This window comes from Anopheles coustani, chromosome 2 (assembly GCF_943734705.1).
Source record: "Anopheles coustani chromosome 2, idAnoCousDA_361_x.2, whole genome shotgun sequence".
Lineage (NCBI taxonomy): Eukaryota > Metazoa > Arthropoda > Insecta > Diptera > Culicidae > Anopheles > Anopheles coustani.
In genome coordinates, this window is record NC_071289.1 from 72,199,083 (window position 1) to 72,217,304 (window position 18,222).

At 46.0% G+C, this 18,222-nt stretch overlaps 1 protein-coding gene across 1 annotated transcript in view; it reads left to right on the forward strand.

Moving 5' to 3' along the window:
* The first annotated feature begins 698 nt into the window (after positions 1–698).
* Positions 699–18,222, forward strand: part of LOC131267626 (zinc finger MIZ domain-containing protein 1) — a 119,755-nt gene continuing 102,231 nt past the window's right edge. The window contains exons 1-2 of the mRNA XM_058270547.1: positions 699–802; positions 3,149–4,286. The gene's annotated coding sequence lies outside the window, so the exon portion shown is untranslated. The remainder of the gene's footprint in view (positions 803–3,148; positions 4,287–18,222) is intronic.

Here is an 18,222-nt window from a genome sequence, read left to right on the forward strand (position 1 = left end):
GGGCCAGTTTTCCGCCCCGTTAAGATACACGCTCCCCCCCTCTTGCGGGTCAGGGAAATGTTTCCCCCGCGGGTTGAAAATGGTTAAAGACGGATGGGGAAAATTTTGACAGCAACCTATGTGGGAGACCAGTAGATTAGAGCGATGGATAGAACGAGGCAGAGAAAATAAGGTCGCACGGGTAAAAGGGACAGGCCGAAAGTGTGTGCGCGCGCGCGCAATTCTCTGCCCAAGCCGCCATTACTACCCCAGCACAAATTCCCTCCCGAGCAGCAACCCAGTCGTCATATCACCATTGCGTTTTTGCTCGAAAAAGTCTGCTTTGCGACGCACATAGCCTCACCGTTGTGCGACTCACTGAGTCTAACTTTTTTAGCTCCGCGTGAGCTGTGTCGTGACATTCGCGTGTGCGTTTGTGTGCGTGAGAAATAGTGCATGTGTTTGTGACTACTACATAGAACGGGGCGCTATGATTGGCTACCAGAATCGGTAAATACCGCTTCGGAACCGGTAGACAATGGTTTGGCGAGGCGAGCGTCGGTCGCTGTGAAAGGCACCGAATCGGTAATTCAAGGACAGTGCGGCGCAAACTACACTCACGAGATGAAGAGAGCCCTCTTGTGCGAGTCAGATGATGAGTGGTGTAAAATATCGCAGTTTTTACTGTTTAGTCTATCGTTTACCTTCCGACCGAGCGCTACCTTGATGTGCGTCGTCGCCCTTTCGACGCTGATCCAGTGTTTTTGTCGAAACTACGCGACCCTGCAGACGGTTCGTGATTTTCCTTAACGCAGAAAAACTGGTAACTTTACATTGAGATTCATTTTCGTAGCAAACAGAAGTGTTAAGAAGTTTGTGTGATTTATTTAAAACAAAATGTAAACAAGTGAAACCATTGAAAGTGGATCGAATAGTATCAATCGAGAAATCCTGTCTGAAGTGTCTTCGAATGAATTAAAATATAGAGAATTTTTAATGAAACAAATTGTGTTTGTGACAAACGCTTACCGAAAAATTGGAATAAAGCTTGATGGAACAGTGAGCGGGATGCCGTTGAAACAAATAGTGAAAAATAGTCAATCCGACCAATCGGATGTGGAAACGATTATTATGTGCTTCTGATAATTAAAGCAATATTACAAACGAAAGAAATACACGACTCAGAAACGATTTTGGGCCACGAAAAAAGACACTATTTACACACATTTCTTCGAGTGGATCCTGTGGTTGATAAGTGATCGGCTTATAAGAAACTATCAATAAATAAAAGAAATAGTTGAAACAAGCATAATAGTTTGAACCGAACCGAACACGAACCGAATGTGTTAAATCAGTGAAAACAGAAAACCATTTAAAACAGCTACTTTCCGGAATGAGAATGTTTGTTGTTATCAGCTAAAGCTATAGCACGTTTGACAGTAGTGCTGCTTCCGTTTGATGTTGTGTGCGTTAAATGTCGGGGCTAGTGTAGTTTTTCATTTTCTTGCCATTGATTTCGACTATGTGGGATTTTTTGTCCAACAGTTTTATGTTAAACTAGAATTAAAAAAAAAGGTCACCAACCAAAGGGACCAACCGAAGAGTGGACAAGGTGCCGGAGTTGAGGGTATGGTAAGGGGCCAATAAACATAAACGCACGACCACAGACACAACGACCCGTTGACTTGCACACAAGCAAGCCAGAAAACGTGTAACCTTCGAAACGATCGTGGAACGCACGTGTACGCGAGTGCATTATTATCAGCAGAGGAATGCACGCACCCTCCATGAAGCCACCACTGGTTTACACGTTAACAGCGCTGGCTTACATTTATATGCTCTGCGCTGCAGACCCCAACGCTCAACATGCTGAATCGGCTGCAAATGGTGGAGTGGAATGAGAAACAAAAACTATAAAACACATCTTCCGTGTGTGAAAAATTGAAGGACATACATAAACCACACACGTAAACAACAACATTACTCACGCCTCGAACAGAACCGCGAGAACCGGGGAAGGGAACACAGAAACCAACAACAACAACCACAACAAATGCAACGTCGATCCGTATCGACATTTATGCAGCGTAAACACAGCCTCTAAAACGTCAACGCCTTGTGCCCGGTCATCCGTGGAAAATCGTGCGTGCTTGCGTGCCTTTGTTCGAGCGAGTTCCGTGCGCCGATTTCTTGGCCAAATCTGCCAGCTACCCATCAACAAACAATAGAAAACTGCACCTCAGCTGCGGATATCGCCAAACGCTCACAGTTGACGAGTCAGCTGTCAAATGGCTCATCATGATGGAAGGAGTCGTATGCTCTCGCATTTGTTTATTTGTTTGCCGTTCGTTCATGTTTCCTCTCACCCCATCGTACAACCTGACAGAAATCGTTATCAGTAGTTTTGTTTGAACCGAGTTTTTTTTTCAAAACCCTCAAATGGCCTACTGAGAAGAGGCAACTGCTTGGGGTACGATAAGTGTGGTGTATGTGTGTGTGTGTGTGCGTGTGTGACTGTGTGTGCATGTGCGTGTCGTTGGCGACGATATGACCTCCTCCTTCTTCTCCACCTTCTCCCTTTCCTCTTTCCCGTTCTCAGCAAGCATCGCGCTGCTGCTCAATTGCGCGAACATGTGAGTGTCGCAAACAATTGGGTGTCCTCGAGGGGACGACAGCTTTTGTGTGCGGTATTGCTTGCCACCTGGGCGAGTGAGGTGCAACAAATGAGCCCGTGAGCGTGTGTGTATGTATGCGCGGCAAGCTGGTAGAAGCGAAACCTCACCGTATTTCACGAGGGGGTTGGTGTGTTTTTAAAATATCTTTTTAACTCCGTTTGTGTCTCCATTGGGTTAACGCTTTTGCTTGAAGAAGCTCTGCTGTACACTGGCGGAGCTGTGTAGTACAGTGCAAAAGCAATACGCGGAGGACGGGAAATGCAGGCAGGTGCCCAGGAAAAGGGTGGTCAGATATCGCGGTTTTGCCTCCAGCGGCCTTTTGACTTCCCGATGCGTGTAGGTTTCTGTGTGCGCTCTACTTCTCGAGCGATTGACATTTTTGCCGCGGTTGCACATTTGTGTCCCCATTTCCTTCGCAGTGTTTCTATCCACCACCGGTGTTGCCTCTCTCCCTCCATTTCCTAACCAATTGTTTCGAATACGTATCGTTGCAGGAATGAAACAACCAAAACTCTGACATACTGCGGTTGAATGAAACCCTTAGTCAATGTACGACGAGCGGTTCCTTCGTGAAAGAAAAACAACTCCCAACGGCAGTACTAGTGATGCACAAAACAAGCAGGAAACGCAAAAGTTCAAGTGCGTCGAGACGAGACGAAAACAAAAACATAGAGCTGTTTCATCGCAGGAAGCATTGAGCAAGCGAAGAGCCAAACGTCTTCGGCAGTGAATTTCCGATCGAAAACGGAGCCCGATTTGACACGGAACCATACGCAATCGGAAGGTAAACCAGAGATAAAACGGGAAGTAACCAAAGAGTTCATCAACAGCTGCAAAAATAAGCTAGTGAAGTAAGATAAAAGTGCGGTGTGCAGGTGAAGTGGAAAACGTGCAGTTTACCGGCCGTAAAACCTTGAAGTGCGCTGTGTTTGTGCAAGCTTCAAACGTACTTCGGACGCGTGTTTTTGCTCCAGTCCCGTGCGAATGGCGAGTGTGGAGTAGAATCGGAAAAGATTTTCCTCGCAGACAACGTTCGTCGAGGAAGCGATGTGAAAGTTCCTGTGACGTCCTTTTGCGTGACGGTTCCTGTGACATCCTTGCGGTGGTGGGGTGGGTTAACAGGCGAGCAGCGAGGGCACAACAGATTGGCAAAGCAAATCTGTGGTGATTGCCAAACGATACCGGCCAACCCGGTTTGGTGAAGAGTGAAAAACCGGGCAAGTAAAAATAATCTGAAAAGAAAATTGAAAAGAGTTTCCACACGCCAGTGCCTCCGAAAGGTGTTGTGTGACCGAGTGCGCACCCGTAAAGTGTACCGAGGGTGGTGGTGATAGTGGCGGTGGTATTGGAGGGGGTGTTATTGATAGTGGGGTTGAAGAAAAAATCGTGTGTGACGAGAAGAGGCATTAGTGAGGGAGAAAAAATAAATAAATTACAGAAAAAAACCGTGACGTACCGTGTGATAAGGGATCGTATCTAAAACAAACGCAAACCCAGCGTAACGTGGCGGTGAAAAATTGTGTGCAAAGTTGGTAGACAGAAGCTGCTCCGGAACCGTGGCGACACTGACACACATCACGACGCGCTGCCTCACACACCAAAGGACGACGCAAAACATCAGCTAGGCTGAAGGTAACGAGCGCTTCTAATATTTTCTTATCAGATGTTTACACTTTCGTAAGGAAAACTGATCGGTAGAGAAACTGAAATTAAAAAACAAAACATTTTTTTATATTGGTTTTGTTTGTTTTTTTATTTTGCTTTGAACTAGCTAGACTTCCGTAATCGTTTTCTTTCTTCGCAATCATCTTGTTGCCTTATTTAAAAAAAATAATTTCCTTAAAACAAATCTACAATTTAAAAATATAGATACATCTCTAATAAGCTGCAATTAGCACGTTTGCATGTACAAAACTTTGATGTACAAGTAAAACAAAATCGCACTAGGTTTATCAAGGCGAACAACACACAACCCTCAATATTAATATATAACCATACTTGTAGGGCAGAATATGTTCGAATGTGTGTTTGCTTGTGTGCGGAAAGGTCCTTCCGGTAGCCGCCTGTTGGCGTGTGTTGAGAGACCCGTCGATGTCCCTGCGGATGGAAAGGAAATGGTTCGACGAAGGAAAAAAAAAGCTGATTATGATGATGGCAGTGATGATGACTACATATTTCCAAGAATAAAATGAGAGGAAGAGAGAGAAAGAGTGCAAGAAAGAGAATGAGAAGGGGGAAGGAGGAAAACGTCCTGTGCGTGCGCGTGTGTTCGTGCCTATGTGTGTGTACGTACATATGGTTTTCCGCCGTTACTCTTGCGCTTCCTGTTGATTTCCTATTTCGTCAACCGGCTGTCCTTTCGTTCGGTGGATGTTTTCCTTTTTACTTTTATTATTGGACGACGATTCCACTTCGCCACGTCCTCCCCGCGATCGCTAAGGATTATTGAATCCTCACTAACTGCATCGCGCGCTTACACACACGCACACACACACTCCTTCCAACCTTCACCGCCGTCAACAGCGCGGTTTGGGTTTTCCAGCCAGAGCGAGGCATCGGTCGAACAACTGCTCGGCCGCTTTTCGGGTCGTCTCGATCCAGCTGTTGATTAGTTGAGCCTCTTGACGCAGGACGAGGCAAAGAGACAGAAAGGACAGAGGAGAAAGAAAAAAGGAGAAAAAGGTCCCCGTTCCCTGCCGGGCGGAAACTAGCAGGACCCCGGAGGCCAGTGTGCGCAGTTGTGGTTTTCCCTACCTACCCTGCCTACTGCAGTGGCGTAATTGAGAAGCGAGCGAAGCGGTGTGTTTGATAAGTTTGGTGTTTATATTTTTCCCTTCTGGCCCCTGCGTGAGACACACGCATACACGCACACGATCGTTGAGCCCCGGGCGGACAAAGGACGAACCGCGTCGCTTTCCATCCATCTCCGTTTCACACACTATAAGCCATCATTGCCGACTAGGACGAGCGTTAGGAACGGGTACGAAAGGCTCCGGTGAGGTTGTTTCTCAGCAAACCTTCCCCGGGGAAGTGAAATGCATCCATGCAAGCGTTGTGGATATTCTTTTACACAATCGCTACCTCAAGCGGTCGTTCGAGGATCAAACGACAGCCCTCGTCCTGCCAGAATGTAAGGCTTCGCTTTGGGATGGCGCATTCCAAGAAAAGAGTCCGGACGAACAGAGCCTCCTTCTTATGATCGTCGTCGTCTCAAGACACCCGGGCAGGGTGGATATCCCCAGTCCGTGAGTCCGTCTTCAAGCCGATAGGATCGGTTCCGCGTGGTCGATTCCGTTCGAAAGGATCGCATGTTTCGGACTCGGTGTATCCTTACGTTTTTTTTAGAGGAAACCTTTGAAATTTAAAACTCACCTCCCGCGCATAATCTGCGGCGGGTTGAGTTGGTCGATAGAAACATTCCTGGAATGTAGACAACCGAGGTAAATTCAATTTCGACGTGGAAAAAACACAAACCTCCAGTCCTCCGGCAAGGTGAATCATTCGTACGATCGTCCCTCACTAGTTATCAGCTCGTTCATCGACCGAGTAGCCTGTTCCGATAAATAATTTTATCTTGCTTGCCTATAATGCACGCGCAGACAACACTTGGAAGTGTTGCGCAATTTATCGCGACCCACCGGAGCCGAGGAGGCCCTAGATTGAGCCCATTCCAGGCATTAACAGATTTCGAAAATCACGTCTCTGGTGTGCACCATAAATTAACCGACTCATAACCAGTGCCGGCCATCGACCACTTCCAACGGGTTCGAACGCTATCGGGCTAACCTTCGGTGACAGAACTCACGGTGGAAAAAACTGACCAGTCACCGGCATCGATGGATGCTTTCCGTTTTGTGCAGTCATGCAGTGGGCAAAGAAGACGACTTCCAACAAGCAACGGAAGTGTTATCCCACGTGGGTACACCATTAGGGGAAAGTGGGGCAATGTGGGCTTGCAAAAAATATTTTAAACTATAAATTGATTCATTTTGATACTGTATCCAGTGGGTTAGATAGCTGATGTGTGTTGAGAATTTCAACACAATAAATAAAATTCAAAATAAGATATCAGGTATGGTAAGCATGTTAGACATGACAGCGATCTTTATATGTTTAACATGTGTTTAAATGTGATTTTCATTCAAGAATGACGAAATCTGAAGAGTATTCTTTCAGTAAACCTTACGTTCCAGTATTCTGGAAGAGTTATACTGCCAACAAACCTTACACCATCCTCTGAGATTGCGACTAGACTTTTATAAATCTGATTCAGATTCATGAATCTGAATGAATCTCTGCCTTATAAGGCCTCGATCTCTGCCTTATCTCTCGACGAAAGATTCATGAATCCCATAGACACCTCAAATGATGAAAAGTCACTGGTCAAAAATGGGTTGAAAGATCTATATCTATACCTATGAAAGAATCGTGGAGATTCATGACAGATCCATCAAAGATTCATCAAGGTTTCGAAAGATTCATTAAGCTTTGAAGATTCGAATCCGCAAAGATTCATGAATCCATATGAATGAATCTTAGGTGAAAGATTCATGGGAATGAATCTCGCCAAAAGATTCATTAATCACAACACTAATTGCGACCCAATGAGATTGCGTCGAAGCTCGAGGTTTCGAAGAACATGAAATTCTGACTCGAATTTGACAATTTTTTATTTCATGCAAACTCATACTGCTGTGTGGAACAGAATGGAACACGAGATTCAAGTCTTAGGATGATCAATTTTGTTCTCGAAACCAAAGTCACCTTACCATATTGCAAAACGCCCAACTGTGATTCTCCATGGTCCATGTGAAAAGGAGTTCATACTTTTCATCGTAGAAAAGAAAGCAGAAAATAGAAAACTTTTGATACATTGCAAAATATGGAAATGAGATCCAATTTCGGGAGTGATTGGGATATGAGATTACTTTTTTTGCTTACAAGATTCATATGGCCCCACCGCTCCCTAATCCAACCTGCCGAACCAATGTCGACCCATCGAGCACTGCACTTGTTGATAAAGGGTTTGCCCGGAGGCGAATCCGGGTGTTTGCGTGGTGAGATTTTCTCCACTGATAAGTTACACCGGACGCGTCGTGTCGTCGCTCGAAAGGCGGGCCGCCCTTCACATTTGGTGGTCACCACCCCATGCTGGGCGTGTGAGCGTGTAAGTGGCAGTCGTTTCTAGGAATCACTACAAACTTTTCCATGTTTTCTGCCCAGCCAACCCGCTGGACATCCTGATATCGCCCGATAGAACGTGCCTGGTGCTTCCCCGGCCAGCTGCAAACAGTCGGTTATCGACGGTGGGTTTGCGACTATGGGGCAATGTAACGGAGGGGGGATCAGGGAAGAGGGTGGAGGTTGCGAAGAAACCCCCAAGGTTTCCCAGAAGGACACCCCCGGCGTACGCTGGAGCAAACATATGCGCAAACACATGCGTAGTACTTTGAAGAACTCGTCGATCGCGATTCGATTGATCGATCCTGTACGGGAGTGTTGATATGTCGCATCAAGACGACACCCGACATTACCCTACCCCCGTTCGGTTGCTCCCCGTTCCCTAACTCTCCCAAACCCATCTCCAGGTTGGAGTATTGACTTTTAGAAAAATGGGGACGTGTAGACTAAAAACGCCACCTCCAGCTCGGGTGACGAACACGACGACTAGAACAAAAGTGCGAAGATGAAAAAAGATAACCAACCTCATGTCGAACCACCCCCGAACCCCTTACCGAGGGGTGGCTTTCGGGGTTACGGCCAGCAAAACGACCCAGGGACGCACTCGAGCGCTTCCAGCTCGCGGCGTGCGACAATTGCTCGCGGGAGGCACCACACACAACCACCCACCGACACAAACACACATAAAGTGGGGTGTGTGTTGCCACAAGTGTTTGCTTGATTAATGCCGGCAAACCAAACGGACGTGGTTGGAGCGGCCGGAATGGACCGGGAAGGGCCGGCTAGATGGCAAGATGATGCTCCAGCGTTGTTTGCGGACTCGGCGTGCGTGTTTGAGGGTACGGAATGGTTGGCCTTTGAGGGTGTGAAGGCAAGACAGAGGAAACGATCCGCATTACGAAACGCGGTAAAGCTTGGCCCAACTTCGCGCAAGCCTGTAAGGGCACAAGGCCCGATGCGGGTTCAATCGAGTGCGGTATTCATTCGGCTTATCCGAGTCGGAGAAAAATCATTTCCAACAGCCCTACACACACATACTGACTATACATCGGAAGTGGACCGCTAGACGCTTGCGAACGAACCCTAATCGAGCCCAAGTGTCACTGTTGCCAGGCGTCATCGAGTCATTACATCCAAGAGGCGGAGGAGATGGAGTGGTAACCCTTTTTCTCCTATAGATATCAATATCTAACTGCTACCATAGAGTTTTTCTTGCAAATGTAGCTTCTGAGGGACGATGCAGTGATGCAGTGATGATTCGATAAATTGTTACATCAATGAATCGAAGAGACAAGAAGTTCTTTACGCCAGTTTAGAATCAATTCCGAATACGGAAAAACACGGTTTGTTTATGGGATCTTTTAAAGGGACAAGCAAACTAATTGTTCAACAAGCCCTTTGCATCACCAGATCATATTTTTATACCAGATTACAGAGCCGATAAATGTGTTGAGTCGGTTGTTAAATTAAATCCATGTACCGATTCGAAAATTTCCAACGAGAAAGATAAAAAAACACATGGCAATCGGTGGAAAAATCCGGCCAGGAATACACGAAACGGGAAGGGAAAATCACACCCGCGAGATGGAAGAGAAAAATGGGAACGTAGCCGCCACTCGACTCGGTGTTGGTGTTGAGATGCATTTCCCCCAGTGCACCAATTGCCCCACCGACCCTGGTGGTAATCCACTTTGTTTTCCATTCGATGGATTTCTGTCTTTTCCCTGCTGTTTTTTTTCTCCTCTTCCGTTTTCTGGAACGCCGCGTACATCTGCCCCGTCGACAAAGGGCTTTTTCCATATTTTCCACAGCTTCCACTGCCACACCCGGGAACCTTCTCCCGGGGGCGTCTTCGTTGTTGTCTTCATCGTTTTTTTAAACGTTTTCTTTCCTTGTTTTTTTTTTGCTTTCTTCCATTGGCTTACCTTTCCACCGACCCGGGCAGAGCCTCCGTCGTGCTTTCCGGTTGTCGCCGGTTGCGCTGACATTTTATGTTCTGTTTTCTGTTTGTTGCAGTTTCGCCTAGCATTTTCAACCACAGTGTTTTATAGACACGGGTGCCTCCACCCGACCCAACCCCTCTCTCTGTCACTTTCTTACAGCCACACATACACGCTCTTTTCCCAATCCGAGAATCCAATGGCAAGCGTACGGCTCTCCACCGTACCGTCGTTTGACGCGATGCTAGTAGTTTTGAGGTCGCGCAAGTCAATAATGCCAGTTAATGTGGCTGGAAGCGAGGTGGCGGAAAGTGGTGTAGTGGTAAATCGTTCGTCGATTCGGTGGTGGCGGAATCGTCTAGGGCAGGGGTTGGCAACATGGGCATAAAATAAAAATGTCATATGCCATCGCAACTTAAATGTAAGAGAGGTATTTTGAATCTAATGACAAGAGCACGAAAAGAAAGATTTAAAATCAATTCATACCTGTAAAGGTTGGTTTGTGTAGCCATTATTTTCAATTAAGTTACAAAACCAAACACTGAATAAATGATAACCAAAGATGCATGGGATCATATGAGATTTTTGTACGTTTTACATATTGAGCTTACGAAAGCTACGAAAAGTGGCCTGAACCTGGCTAGAGTAAACACAATTTAAAGTATTTCTTTAACTGCGAAATATTCCAAATTGTTTACAACATTTATTACAATTTTTTGTTTTACAGTTGAAAAGCAATAATGAGGCGAGAAAAGCGTTTAATGATGGCTGATTTGCTTGCCGACTCCTGGTCTAGTTGAATGGTGGAAGTATGATGGCACAATCGGTGTGATGCCACGACTGGGTGGATCTTCACGCGAGACGACAATAAAAAAAATGGAACCCTCCGGAAAACCCCCGGAAAGACGCTGTCGAGCGGGGCTTCGGAAAACAAAACCATCGCCACGCAAAACTCTCCGCCACCGTGATGAAGCACAACTACCATTGTTCACAAAACATTGTACAAAATCATCGATAAGCACATATACATACACACACAAATCGCTCTCCTACACAAATAATTGCTAGTACGTATGTTAAAAAACAGAAAACATGGGAAAAGATAAAAACTGGGCAAATGATTTGCATTGCACTTTTCCGATGCACGTCGGACAAGTTTGTTGTGCGCACCGGCATGTGGGCGTGTGAGTATGTGTGTGTGTGTGTGTGTGTGTGTGTGTGTGTGTGTGTGTATGCAGTTGTCCCCTATGTGCAGTACGGGCCTCGATCATGCGATTCGCGATGCAACTGCACTGCGCGTGCAGCGAAATGCATCGATTGCGGACGCTCATTGCCAACGTCATCCGTCGCCATCGCGTCGTTCCGATGGCGATATTTATTCCATCTTGCCATCCCCCTCCCCCCACACAAAACTGCCCCAGGCTCTTCCCTCTACGTTCATTGGTGTGCATAGTGTGGCGTATGTGTGCATCGCTTCTCGTGTCACCCGTTCGCTTCCATCGCACAGCACAAGGCTTGCGTTCCATCGGCTTCCGTTGCAATGAAACCTCACAGCCAACCCCTTCCCTCCCCAATCGCCAGCCCCACCTTCCCTCCTTGACCTATCACTGCGTATAACAGTGCCACGAGCCGATGGCGACAACCCGCGCCACCTTCAACCTCTTTCTCCTGCCGACCGAAATGCAACTTCCTCACGGAATGGAACCGAATCGAACCGTGGCCGGATACGAATGATTGACAACGGAGCGGCCCGCAACAGCGGCGATCGTGTGGCGACCGTCGGCTCTCGAGTGTCCGTCCGTGTTGCGTGTGTGTGTGGTCAGGAAAAAGGTCATTCGACATCGTGTCACACCTTTGCGCGGCACGATCCACTTTCGGTGTCTTCCAAAGGGTCTTATAACTCTTTCTATCCGACATCAGGTGAGACGCCACCCTTTTGGCTGGGTCCTGCAGATGAAAATCTGCTGGTGTATCAGGCTTTTCCCAAGCAATCTATCATCCTTTCGAGGTAGACTGCCTGTGTCTCGTAATAGATTGCCAAAAGATAAAGGTGAACTTTTTTACTTCCGACGACCATCGCGTCCAAAGCTCTGTTCCGCTTTCGTTCGTATTGGACGTTGTTTTTCCAACACCCGCCCTTTAGCGTGTAGGTGTCAGGTGCGCTAAGTGACGGCGCCGCGGCTTTAGTTCAAAAAAGGTTGCTGCTTCACATTCACGAGCCTTACGTTGGGGAAATAAAAGCACAAAAAATACTTCACAGGTTGCGGCGGTGACCTCGGGATGCAAATTGACGAAACCACCTGCCTGCCACCCCATCGGCTTCCGGGGAAAGATACGGCTCAGCGTCGGTCGGGGAAGATAAGGCTTATTGAGCCGAAGTGTTGTACCACGACCGGGGAGGGCAAAGATTTGATAGCCAAATAAAAAATGTTGGTGAAAACTAGGGCCAAATGCTTTGAAGACAAAGCGTGAAACCGAGAATAGGGACTACATTTGGAAGTTAAAAAATTAAGAAATAAAAAAAACTGTATTTAGTACAGTGTGGTAAAGTGTTCTACCTATTTCTAGTCAATGCATTTGAAGAAAATTGAAACACTTTCAATCAAAACGATTAGGTTTTATCTGAGCCACCCTGTTTTGAGCTGAATCGATTTGGTCCGACAATTTCCTCCGAAAGGTTTTGCCTTGTTTGTGGGAATGGAAGGTGACTCCATTTTTATTTTTATTTTTTATTTCTCTTCAGGACTGGCGCTCACCCCGTCACTGTGCCTTTTGCCGATCAATTATGTTCATTCAGTAATTCTCGGTTTGTGCTGTTTTGATTTTTTGTCTTCGCTCGCTCCTTTCTTGGATTATCTTCTCACAACACGCTGTTCTCCTGCAGGCAGACACCGTTCTTTGCCGATCTTTAGTTCGCTCCCCCCCCCCCCCCCCCCCCCCCGCCTCTTGTTCCTCACTCGTGCCCAAGTGGCAGTGTCCTTCTGAGGAGCTGTTTCCTTCGTTTTCGCTGTGCTGTGTGTGTTAGTATTCCTCGCATCGCTCTGGCAGTGGACCAAACTGAGGCAAAACTACTCCATTTGCTCCCTTCCATTCGGCACCGCGGCCCAAATGGAATGGTAAACTTTGAGACACTGCACCACTGATCGGCCAGTTTTACCTTTATCGCTCTGGTCGCCGCACCGACTCTGATTGGAGTCCGCGTGCAATTTCTTGGGCTTCAGCCCGACCTAAAAGCAGAGGACGGACGAGTTGGCGGATTGTTGGATTTCTTGATATTTTGTTTTATATCCTCTCCCCGAGCCGCCGGCCTGGGGAAGGTTTGCATGCTCCCCTCTACACCCCTTTCCACCATTCGCTATGTCATCTTCCGATCAGTGTCGTTTTGCTGCGTCCGTTGCGTTTTGTAGTGTTGAAAATGTTGAGCGATTGGCCCACGGCGGGGTGGGGCGTTGTTGGATGCCCCGGCCTCATTGCTTGCCCGCCTTAGTCTGCAGATGCCTTTTACCACTCATTTTGTGCAGCTACCCGTTCGGCGAGCGTTCGCCTTGGGTGCATTTATTTCGCTTCCTTACCATTCCCTTTTCCGTCCGGAGGATTCGTTCTTTTGCATCCTTTCAACGATGCTTCGCCAGACCTGGCTGCCGATCCTTGCATAGATCTTCCACTTGCTTACCTCCTATACTTTTCCACGTTCATTTATTTTTCTTTGTCCTCGATGGTGTTTGCTTGGCCGGTTTTTGTTTTTCACGTTTACTTCTTCGTTATAAACTTTAAAACAAAAGCGAATAAAACCGAATGCTGGAAAGATGCATTTTATACCGAGACAAATTATTAATTTCCTCCATGAGGGGCAGACTGAAGTCTCGTGGGGAGTGCCTGGTGCTTTGGTCTGCGTTTGGCAGTGTTGTGATGTTTGTAGTCGAATTTTTATCTGTCTATATGTTTTTATTGGCGGTGGCTCCGGTTTGTCCCTGGAAAAGAGAAAACCAAATCATTCCATCCAATCAGGCGGTGATGTTTTCGATCGTGCTAATTGTTTAAATATAAAAATTGTGTCTCTACGAAAGTGTCTTGCTAAATGTACTTTTAAATAAAATTTGCTACATTTTCTCTCAGTTTAATGAATTCGAATCAAAAGTGTAGTTTAATGTAAGTGGAAACTTTTGATCTTAAAGACATATGGCGAACAAATCTAGCACGTTTAGCTTCGTTCTTCACCTCGATTCAATAAATACTTTGTCATCTGCAACCTCTATGCTTGACCGACTGATGACAGGCGATAAAATCACCGTTTCGCCGAGGTACGAGATAAGACTTCACAAGGTTACCGGCTGGCGAGGGGAAAGAGGTGGTGTCGTCGAGTTCAGCCCCATAACCGCAAGGCATTCAGTTAGGCTCGATCGTAGGTTTCTTTTTTTCAAAAATGGCAAAACTGTTTTCGTCTCTCCTCGCCGAGTTTCGATGCACCCGAAAGATTTTGGGGCCATTTGTCAATGGCACACATTTTGGCACCTTCCTAAATGGGGTTAGGCAATTAACGGCACGCACATTTTGTCGACCAAGGAGGCCGGGGGAAAAGTTGTGTTTTTTGGGCACCTTTTTAAAAAAAATGCTACCCGATTTCAACATTCAAAAATGGTAAAATTAAAATAACAAACGAAGGAACTATCAGGTCGGCACGCATTCGGAAGTCACGCTCCTATCTACATTTTCCAGTAATCAATTTGAAATAATGGGATCAGTGGCGAGGTCGCCGATGAAAACACATTTACAAACCGCTACATAGTTTCGGTCCACGAGGTTGTTGAATGCGGCAGTAGTTTGCCGAAGCTGGTCGAGCTGCTGATAAGAATCTGTTACCGCAGCGTGCCCTCGGCGGGGGAAATCAAACATGAAGCCCACTCCGGGGGCAGCGTTGTAAAACTAAACACGTGAAATCAAACAAAAGGGGACCGGGGGGGCTATCAGAAACTGCTTGGGCACCATGTGAAAAACGTGTCACATTGATGGGCTCCGTAAGCGGGTTTCCGTTCCGGTCGATCCGCACACCGAACGCTACAATGGAGTTGAGGAGTTTTCGACTTCTCGCCGATTTCACCAAAAAACCTCTCCTGGTCGACCTGGGAGGGACCTTCGTAATTTGTTGAAAAGTCACCGAAAATCGACCGATCGTCACCGTCCGCAATCGTCTCCATCGGGCGGTGCCAAAAAAAAGCTGCGAAATCGTTGCAACCAAATGAGCGCGCTAGAGCAGGACAAGAACGGACGAACGGGCAAACGGCAAGACGGAGAAGAGCATCGCACAAGGGAGGGGAAAAAAGAAACAAACCACGCATCAGCTATCAACGACAAATGTGAAGAAAACGTTGAATTCACCGCCGGAATCTGGGTTCATCTAATTAGCAGGTCGCGTAGCAACGGTTTTTGCCTCGCTGGGTGCAGAACGTACCCGAACGACGAACGACGAACGAGGTGGATTGGAAAGAGGCGTGGAAGGCGAGGAAGGCGTGTAGAATGGCAGAGAATTTAAAGGGTGCAAGGGGTTGGAGTGGCGGCAGATGTGAAGGGCAACCCATGCCAGATACCGCAAAGCGCACGGATCGGAGTGCGATACGGAGCGATAACACGTGTGTGCACATTCGTCGCAGATGGTTGCAACGAGCCGTTAACAATGTGTAAAAACTTATCACCAAAACGCTATGTAAATGAAAAATTGCCATCATACACGATTGTGAAAAATTGCAAATTTTATGGTATATCATTGTCAAATAATGAGTTGAGAAATCACGCATTTGAAGCTTACTTTAAATTTTATCACACCACTTCCTGACAAAGCTTTCAACAAACATACATTTAAAAAATGATCAAATCGTGGACGTAAGAAAACTAAAACTATGTTTTGATTACTTTGTAAATTCTATTTGATTACTTCAGTAAGGTATTCAGCAAAACGGAGGTTGTTTAACCCTTTCACGACCAAGGGAAAAAATTTTCCCATCTACAAAACTCGTTACTGTTTGTTCAACTATTATGAAAACGATACTTTTGAAACGAAACATCAAAAAAATAAAACATTATATACACAAACATAACAGTCAAAGGCAGCGAATGTCTTTCTGAACGAATTAACAAAAACGAACTACCAAAATTAATAGATCCAAAATCAAACCATTCGTGCGTTCAACCAGCAACAACAACTTAATAGTTTGGAGAGTTTATTAGACTTGATGAATTTATTATTTTTTTATTGGAATGCCTAATATCTTTTTTTTAGAACTTTTAATATGTAATTTGCATTGAAACGCAAACAAAAGAAATTCCGATATCATTACTATACTCGTCATTTATTTACTTTTATGTTCATAGAGAAAAATATTTTCCATGAAATTATCAAAAAAACCTACACAGACTGCTAGGTTTTACTGGTGATATTCTCTTATTTTACACCCCACATAGCCAAAATATTGTGTTGTGTAGTCAATTTTAGTCTTGGCTTATGGTCCTGAAAGGGTTAACTGCTTGTCTGAAAGATAACGAAACAACATATTTTCCATGTTTTCTATGTTTTATTGATAGAACAGGTCATTTTTGATTTTGGTTTTCTTGCATTCATGCGTTGTATTTTCTATTAATTCTTCTAGGTTGCTTTTAAATTTCCATAAGTCTAACAAATTGGTGCCTACCAGTTAATACTATTTTCATACAAACTAATCTATAACTGCATAAGTTCATTGAATGCTATTGGTCTAGAACGGTGTCCAATCGGCCATTCGATAGCCCAATATTTCGAACGGTTGGCGCGCCTTCCCTGTTGTTGGCTGTTAGTTCGTCCACCAGTGTCGTCGGTGCGGCTGGCGCTCGCGTTTCGCGTATCTCCACCGTTTCGCACGTACGTGTTTCGCGAAACCCCCGTCCCGCAGCATCGCCGTGCCGGGGGGCGGGAACCCGAGCGCGAGGCCCGGGGACCGTGTGGCGGGCAGCGCCGAAAAGCACCGTGAAAGAAATAAAAACAAAAATCGCGAGTGCGCGCGACTATTTTGCCGAGAGATTATGTGCGCCTCCCCTGCCGCCCGCTGCCGACTCGCTCGCCATTTTGGGAGAGTGGGGGGGGGGGGGGGGGGGGGGGTTGCAAGGGGTGGTTTGTTGGACTGGACGTGAGCAGACGCCGCCACCACCGAGCCACGATCGGCGGTGTGGAAGTGTGAGTGTTCGTTGCGCTCGGCTGTGTTAGCATCGCTCTGTTTTGGCATCGCACCGAAGCGCACGATTAAGACGATAATGATGAACATGCTTCAGCACCCGGCGGGATGGCGGCTGGCCGGAAAGGGAGATGGAGGGCCCAGGGGCACATAAAACCGTCGACCGTGATCTGCGAACAAATCCACCTCCGGCGTCCATCTTCAAACCGATCGACTCGCCGCTGCTCGTGGGACGGTTTATGTTACATTTTCCCGCCCTCCAATGGGCAGTGAGGTGAGATGGGGACGGAGGCTTCGGGCAGTTGCTCACCAGCCACCGGGGTGGGGGTTGGTGTGGGAAATGGGGGGAAAAGATGAATTATTATTATACCATTCCCGTCGCCCGGCTTTCGTCGCGATGGGCGGTGGGTGGGCCGATCAGAGTGGAGTAGGTGAGATGGGCGGGCGTAGCGATGATCACAAGGGGTGAATATGTATTGAAACGAGTCACCATCGATCGTTATACGAGATCACCAATGTAAATTTAGCAGCGCGTGAAACAATGCACTCAAAACAACTTTAATAAACAGAACAAACGATTTTTATAACCAAAATAATCGCTATTTATCAAAACATTATTGCTATATTCAAAACCATACGAAATACATTGTTCTATTTCTATCTTTAATTGCTTATTCAAGTTTTAATTACATGAGGTACATGCTATAGCTTTTACACGTTTCAAAATTAATCACTTATTAACTTTTTGTATCAATTTGCCTCGATTCATGTTACTTCGTTTGGATGATTGGCTTTTTCTAAAAGATGCGGCAATCAGATTGTTAGTTTCCGGTTTGGTTGGGTGTTACAGTTGTTTGTTATGGAATGGGAAATATTGATTGGAAAAGTATACCTATTACATTCCATTTTAGATTTAATGTATTTTTGTAGTTGTTTATATTATTTTTTTATTTATTTTAGAGACTTTCCGCTTGAAGGACGACATTCATCTATGATTTAATGTGTTGATAATAACAAATTTAGAATATACTAAACTTTCTACCTGATACACTGAAAAGTAGTAGCGATGAGTTGGGATTAATTTTGGTTTTGTAAGGCGTATTTCCCACTGCATTTATTTACCCATTCCTTACCCGTCAACATTTGTGGCCATTCTCGTTCTTGACCGCAATTTCGTTGTTTTTCAACTCCACCGCCGGTTTCGTCCGTAGCCTTTTCGTTTCCTTCATTGTGTTGCTGCTTGTTTTT